The sequence below is a fragment of the Sardina pilchardus genome, chromosome 2, assembly GCF_963854185.1.
Source record: "Sardina pilchardus chromosome 2, fSarPil1.1, whole genome shotgun sequence".
In the NCBI taxonomy this organism is placed as follows: domain Eukaryota; kingdom Metazoa; phylum Chordata; class Actinopteri; order Clupeiformes; family Clupeidae; genus Sardina; species Sardina pilchardus.
This window is the reverse complement of record NC_084995.1, coordinates 24,495,739-24,503,572: the sequence shown is the minus strand read 5'-3', so window position 1 is coordinate 24,503,572 and position 7,834 is coordinate 24,495,739. Positions and strand designations below refer to the sequence as shown.

The window sequence follows — 7,834 nt, the reverse complement described above, 5'->3', positions numbered from 1 at the left end:
CAACCACTGCGGCCTCTCCCTTGCAACACAAGAGACGAATCTCACTCTCATTAGGCAAAGGGGCTATCACCAAAGAAACATTAGGCTACAGAACTCGCCCGAGACATTTTCGTTATGGCTCAACCATAGTAAGAAGTTCTAATTTTTAAAAATAATTTCCTGTAGGCTATAACCTTTTTTTCGGAGATCGGGATTTTGGGGTCCTCTGAGTTTACTGCTTGTGTGACAGCTGTAGCGGATTTCCTAATGCATGACTTCTTCAACCTGACTGCGCTGCTTCTGAGGTGAGTAGAACTGAGTCAACAAACCATATCAGTCAGTCTATGAAAAATTGTTCGCTTATGAGGAAATCAATGCTCTGATTATCATTTATTTAATTGACAAAAGTCGTCATAGACCTATTTTCAGACCGTTCTCTTAAAATCATGGTGGTACTAGTAGGCTAATCAAAAAGCCACCACCAAAACGCCTCAAGTGAATGGAATTCTTGCTCATATATAGGCTGGGTGAACCCTGCCTGAGATTGAGCTTAATATGGTGAAAACCAGAATAATGTCAATGCCTTCACTGCGCAAGATGCTACCCGACTGTGATCACCTGTTCGAAAGTTTATAGGCCTATCATGCAACATAGATTTTTCAGACATTCCTCATCCTCAACTTACAAACCATCTGCACTGAAGCACTGACATATAGTAGCCCATAAAAGATCATAGGCTAATGATATGAGCAAAACTTCCATGTTTTGGTAATACAGGTCTAGATGGCCAACAAGATATTATTTTTCAGTGTGTTATTCTGCATATCACCACATACTGCAGGTGTATTTCTGTTAAGTTGCAATGGTGTTAAAACACTAAACATAGGCTATGAATAATTCTGACAGATAGGCCATCTGAGAGCCCAGGCTTGCTGTGTGCACGTTGTTCCTGTTTTGAGTCGTCATATATTTAGGCCTTACAATACAGATGTATTAAAAAATACAGAAATCTATATCTCACACATTTTCGATGTGTGTGGTTTACAACATCTTTAACTCTCACAAAACCATCTGTCTGTTTCAAGACGTTTTGTGTGGATGTAATGCTTTGCAGTTTCACCACTCAGAGAGGTATAATCCTACCCAGGGATATGTGATGTAATGACTTTGTTTAAACCAATGGGGTGCCATTTCTCCTGCCGTGCAGCAGTGTCTGCATCTGGTCAAATTGAGGAGTGAGAATATTCTCTGTTTTAATTACAATCCGGCTTAAGATGTAGCGGCAGTGCCCTGACATGGCATCTACATCATGACAATCTAAGCTCCTTTTTCACAATGCCCATTGCTCTCTCATGGCCTCGTGAGAGTGATTAGATTTATGTATGGAGTTTTATCTTTGAGTTCCTCTTCACCTCTTCATCACTCCTAGTTGTGTCTTTGGTAATTCTCTATGGTACTGTACTGTTAGATCTGCTTTAAGGAACATGTGTTGTGTAAGGCCATGTTCTTGACAACATAGTGGTGATGTCTCCTGTTGGCACGAGAGAGAGAGAGAGAGAGAGAGAGAGAGAGTATGTGTGTGTGTGAGAGAGAAAGAGAGTGAGTGTGAGAGAGAGAGAGAGATAGAGGTGAACCAAGATACAAGAAACATTCTGAAACGAAGCAATAAATTAATGGAGGTGAATTGTTCTTTTATTGGCTACAATATAGCCAATAATCTTGGGAAGTCCCTTTTGACATTTACAAAGAAAACCACACCTTACTCAAATACTTAAGTTGCTGCTTGTACTTGCCCCAGCTATTATATCACTGACAGTTCAAACTAAATGGGCCATAATGGTTAAAGATTTTGTTGTCAGAAATCTTAACAGGTAAATGGTTACACCCCTCCGTGGGCTTAAATGGGTGTGTTCTGTCTGTATCCTTAGAGGACTGGTTGAACTTCCATAACTGAAGATTTATTTGATCAGAGTCCAGCTGTAAATTGCTGACTGTAAAACAATGAAACTCAAAGGCGTTTCAGTCGAAGACAGAACGGTATGCATACTGACAGTGCCGTTTTGAAGAGGTATGTTCATTAGAATTCACACTATCCAGCTGTTAGGCTGCTAATGCACTTCATAAGGAGTTGAAATGTGTCTCATTAAGAAGTTAAGGGTGGTCTTAGTGCTGTAATCCAACCCATGGTGTTTTACTACATGTTTACTCCAGCCAGACTCTCCCTGTCCCCTTGATCTATTTTTGTAGGCCAGACCCCCTCGAGCAGCCTGTGCCAGCTGTATAGGGAGCTCGGGGTAACGTTGGGTGCTCCTTGTGGCTGGGACACTGAGATTGACCTCATCTGAACGACAGGTCAGGACCCAAGACTGTTCCCATACTTGCATGCTCATGGGGGTGATGAAGAAAACACTTAAGTGCTCTTTATACTGCCCACCTCACCTCCTCCGCTGTGCTGCCTCACTCAAGGGGCTCACTCCTGGCATGTGGCTGGTGGTGCGACCTGAACTCGATACGCCATGCTGAACACTTGAGCGTGCCGGCAGTCTTGATAAACAGCCACCCCGACTGGCCAGACTGTTATCGACCTGTCAGATGGACATGGGTTGTGTCACATTGACCCCTGGCCCAAGGACAGGCTCTGTTTGCAGAGAGACAGGGAGGGAGCATGTGTTTGTATAGTCTGGGTGGTGGTCTGGGATTGAAAGCATGACGTGAATTAAGTGCCAAGCCATTTAGAGGGGAACATAACTACCGTTGACTTCATAGGCTAGGCTTCTGTCACCACCAACATTCACCAGCTTGTCAGAAGCATCTTAAATGTTTCGCCGTAACATCCTGGTTACAAGGAGTAATGTCAGGTGCTCAGTGTGCTGTTTAAAGTTCCTCTGTGTAAATGTTATTGCTAGAGTCTAAACAAAGAACATGTATGGAAGGAACTGCCACCGGGAGCCCTCCGTAATGGGTCCCCAACATGCCCCAGAGAACACAGGGTGGGTCTTGGATTCACTGAGCGTGAGCTATCATGAATTATGTGTGTCTGTGGGAAAACTTCCTGGGTGGTGTGTGTGTGTGTGTGTGTGTGTGTGTGTGTGTGTGTGTGTGAGCGAGCGAGTGAGCGAGAGAGAGAGAGAGAGAAAGACACTCGTGTTTTAGTCTGCTAATTATGTCAAATGATGTCTGCTTTAAAGACAGGTATTAAAAAGGTACAAATCCCCCTCACAGGGATTGAGCTCTGCTGTATACAGTGCAAACATGCGAGCAGATATCCGCTGCCTCCAGCAGGCATATTGACGAGACATTTCACCCTGTAAGGGCATATGGAAGAGGCTGTAAGGGGCTATTTATATAATTAGCAGAGCATCCTTTTTGGAAGAAGCACACGACACGAAGACTACTGTGCGTATCTCTTCAGTCCCACTGTCAAGATAAAGTTTTTTGTGGGGCTTATTTTTAACCCAAACCCTTGCTATCAGAGGAAACTCTGCTAGAGCTAGCTCCTTGTCACAGGCACTCGAGTTCTCAGCTTCCCAGTGTAAACATGTGCAGTCTGACGAGCATGTTATCTGACAGCTCTGTCCTAGCCCATGTCGAAGACTCCCATTCTTACCCCCCCCCCCCCCCCCCCCAGCCCTGCAATCTCATTCAGTGCATGCCAGCCAAACCGGTCCACACAGGCCTATCATTATAGTCCATTCCACCCACAATACATGTTGCATAGTGAAACCATTATTCCTCAGTGTTTAGGTTACGGGAGGGCACGCGTGGTAGAGGGATGGAGTGGCAGCTGTTGGACTAATGTTATTGTAATCTTAGAGGAATGACCCAGTAGGCTGTTTGTACATAGTTCCACATACCTACTTTCTCATCCTCATTGTAGGATCTCACCCATTTTTTGTACTTAAGATGAGTAATCTGTTGCTCTGCGGAAAGTTTCCCCTCTCCTTTCTTGGCATGCAAATCTCTGCTGCATGATTGGTCTAGAGTGTGCTCCCTGAAACATTTTCCATACACACCCCAAAATGTAGGATAAAGAAGCTTAGATGTTTTCTTAGTGTTTTTGTCCCACGGGTTGTACTGTAATTCTGGATAATTACGTCTAATGCTCTTGTGGGTCTGGTGTTGATCTTGTGATTGCAGAGCATGCAGAATGGCCTTGAATCCTGCTGTGTGTTTAACTTCAGGAAATCCATATGCAGTCTCATTGATTTATGAAATTCTTGTGATTTTGTCGACGGGATTGAGTAGAATCAGGAGTGCTGACGAATTACATAACAATTGCCCTTCTGTGTTAAAAGTTAAAACTATCTTGCACCCACCTTGTTTTTTGTTGATATTTTTTCTTCAGTATCATTATATGTCTTTCCTCTGTTATTTTTAAAATAGTTCCACTCAGTTCTAATCTTCAGACTGGACCCCATGAACCTTTAATCACATTGTACCCATGTAACCATGCCGTGACTATAACACAGTGAGGTTGGTGCTCCACTGGTGCTGTACTGGTGTCTCCCATTCCCCTCTGGGCTGGGAGAATTCCTCCCACTAAGCTCATTGAACTGGAAAGGTTTTCTCCTCAGCCCTAATCTCTCTCGTGAGGTGTGTGTGTGTGTGTGTGTGCGTGTGTGTGCGTGTGTGTGCGTGTGTGTGTGTGTGTGTGTTTGTGTCTGTGTGTGTGTCTGTGTGTGTGTGTGTGCGCGCGAGCATGCATGTGTGCGAGTGTGCGTGTTTGTGTGTTCTCTTGCTCTATTTGAACTTGCAAACATGTGATGTTTGATCTCAGCTGGCCTGGTTGAAGATCATTGTGTGGCAAGATTACCAGCATTGTGTTGGCTATGTGTTTGCCTGTATACTGTATGAGTGAGAGAGAGAGAGAAAAGTCAGAAGTCAGATTATCTTGGCTGTACTGCTGCAGTGGGGGGCTTGTATAAATGCTGCATGCCCTTGCTGTGAATGCCAAGTGTCTTTCTCTCTCTCGCTCTGTCCCTGTCTCTCGTGCTCATTCCTCCCCTCTCCTGCTGGTCTCCACTGCTGTACGGCTGCATGAGGGAAGACACGTGGAGAGCGCACCGGGCCTTTCTGTATTTACATTGGTCTCTTCCAGGAAACGTGTGCATACGCGTGAGTGTGAGAGAGAGTGTGTGTGTGTGTGTGCACGAGTATCATTGTGTATGTGAATTTGTCCTTTGATGTGTAGGTGTGTATGTTTTAGAGGTTACATGTATGTGAGTGAGTGTGTGTGTGTGTGTGTGTGTGTGCATGTACTTGTCTGTGCCTGTAATACAACAGCGATTTGGGTGACTCAGCTGATTTGTCTCCAGTTTAAAGCCTCCATCCTGTCCAGCACTGCAGCATAACCCCATATGTCACAGCATTACGGCAGCGCTGCCACCAGAGGAAGCCAGAGCCAAGACCCACTCCTGTCCCGTGGACAAACATGACCCTCATCAGTCTGGCTATAGAGACACTGTCCTGTCCTGTGGACAAACAGGACCCTCATCAGTCTGGCTATAGAGACACTGTCCTGTCCTGTGGACAAACATGACCCTCACCAGTCTGGCTATAGAGACACTGTCCTGTCCTGTCCTGTGGACAAACATGACCCTCGTCAGTCTGGCTATAGAGACACTGTCCTGTCCTGTCCTGTGGACAAACATGACCCTCATCAGTCTGGCTATAGAGACACTGTCCTGTCTGTGGACAAACAGGACCCTCATCAGTCTGCCTATAGAGACACTGTCCTGTCCTGTGGACAAACATGGCCCTCATCAGTCTGGCTATAGAGACACTGTCCTGTCCTGTGGACAAACATGACCCTCGTCAGTCTGGCTATAGAGACACTGTCCTGTCCTGTGGACAAACTTGACCCTCGTCAGTCTGGCTATAGAGACACTGTCCTGTCCTGTGGACAAACATGGCCATCGTCAGTCTGGCTATAGAGACACTGTCCTGTCCGTAGACAAACATGGCTGTCCTGTCTGTGGACAAACATGACCCTCATCAGTCTGGCTATAGAGATGCTGTCAAATGGTGTAAGATTCCAACAAGAAATGGTATGAAATGTTTGTACAAGCAAAGAAGAAGTCCAGCATTCTGATGTTATCATCATAACACTTTGCTGCTGTGGTCTCAGTGAGTCCTTTGAACTTTGAACATTTTATTCATTAGTGTTATGCATCATATAAAAGTGGTGTTAGTAGTTCTTCATGATCTCCCCATTGCTCCACAACTTGTTATTTTACTGCGCTCTGTCTTATGATCAGTTAATGAGTAGTTCCTGTGAATTTCTCATATCTCATGCCCTACCTTTTCAGGATCAACATACTGCAGGTATGAGGTAGGCTCCAGAGGCTTGCAGGACACACTCAACAGCAGTCATGGTGTGCTAATGATTTATCATGTGTACTGCTGCTAGCTAGCGCAGATAGATGTGCTGTGGCAGGATGGTTTGTCTGAGGAGCTGCAGTACAACCAATTATGTCCTGGAATGGGAACAGTGGAATCTCTTCCTGTCAGTGTAAATGTCATTGATGCTCCCATTCGCTCATTGTTGCCCCTCCAATAGCAAACCATACTGGGTGTGTTTGTGTGTGTGTGTGTGTGTGTGTGTGTGTGTGTGTGTGTGTGTGTGTGTGTGTGTGTGTGTGTGTGTGTGTGTGGGAGAGAGAGAGAGAGATAGAGAGATAGATAGAGAGGGGGGTGCAGAATATGTGTGTGTGTGTGTGTGTGTGTGTGAGTGTGGATTCTTCCTCCATATTTCTTTGATGGGATGTTCATCATTCATGATAAGTACACCTACTGCTTAACTTAACATTTTGCTCTTATCAAATAACAACATTACCTTTTAACTAAAATCATTCGTCTTTATCAGTCGCCAGTGGCAAGGGAATAGTGGTTAGAGAGTAGCATGTGCCTGAGTCTTACAGTGATTTCTACCTTGAATTGGACATCATCCATCTGTAGATCATTAGGGAACAGTTATATGGCAGAGGGACTGTGGCGTTTAAGCAATGGACAGCTTTGAATATAGGTTTGAAAGGCTTCCCTTTCTCTCTTTTGTTGGCAGCTCAAGTGCTCCAGTAAGCTGATGTGCCTGGTGAGGGCTCGCTTTAAGCTGCTTGAGTGAAAGCAGAGTCCTATGGCAGCTCTATGTGTGGCATCTGAGAGACACCTGATTAGCTGTAATCACACCGAAGGCTCAGTTTGTTTTCACCTTCACGCCACACCCCCCTGCAGGCAGAGTTTCTCATGTCTGCCCTTTGCCCAAAACGCAGGCTGGCTCATCGCTGCCCGTGCCAAAAATTCATGGGGAGACCTAGCTGCTTAGCAACAGTGAATTCTGGCTTGACTTGATGGACATCGGGGCCCCTCCCTAACAGGGGAGTTCTCTCGCAATCTGCAAGGGGAGATTAACCCTTGCTTTCTAGATACCTTTCCACTGTCTGCCTCTGTGGTCAAAATCCAAGGTGAACTTACTGTACTGCAGTAACCCTGACCACTTCAGACCTTGAACTTGCGCTCCCTCTCTCTCTCTCTCTCTCTATCTCTCTCTCTCTCTCTCTCTCTCTCTCTGTGAATAACTTACCTGGGAGAGGTGGTGCTTTACAGCCGTGTGCTTAGGTGCTTGTGTGTGTGTGTGTGTGTGTGCATGCACGCGGACACTGCAGAGAGAAGAGCTGTTGTCACTGCTGCTGCTGCTGCTGCCGCCGCCGCTGCTCTTGGCACGACAGGCTCCTGGTGAGGGGAAAACACATTGGCTTCATCGGAATGTCTCTCTCTCTCTCTCCCACTCATACAACACACACACACACACACACACACACACACACACACACACACACACACACACACACACACACAC

At 45.7% G+C, this 7,834-nt stretch overlaps 1 protein-coding gene across 3 annotated transcripts in view; it reads left to right on the top strand.

Annotated features, from left to right (window-relative positions):
- Positions 1 to 156: 156 nt before the first annotated feature.
- mtus1b (microtubule associated tumor suppressor 1b) overlaps positions 157 to 7,834 on the top strand; it is a 60,477-nt gene continuing 52,799 nt past the window's right edge. The window contains exon 1 of one of the 3 annotated variants that reach the window (XM_062522879.1): positions 157 to 284. The gene's annotated coding sequence lies outside the window, so the exon portion shown is untranslated. Of the gene's footprint in view, positions 285 to 4,952; positions 5,095 to 7,598; positions 7,711 to 7,834 lie in introns of those variants that run through there. The other 2 variants (XM_062522869.1, XM_062522860.1) reach the window with 2 other exon arrangements.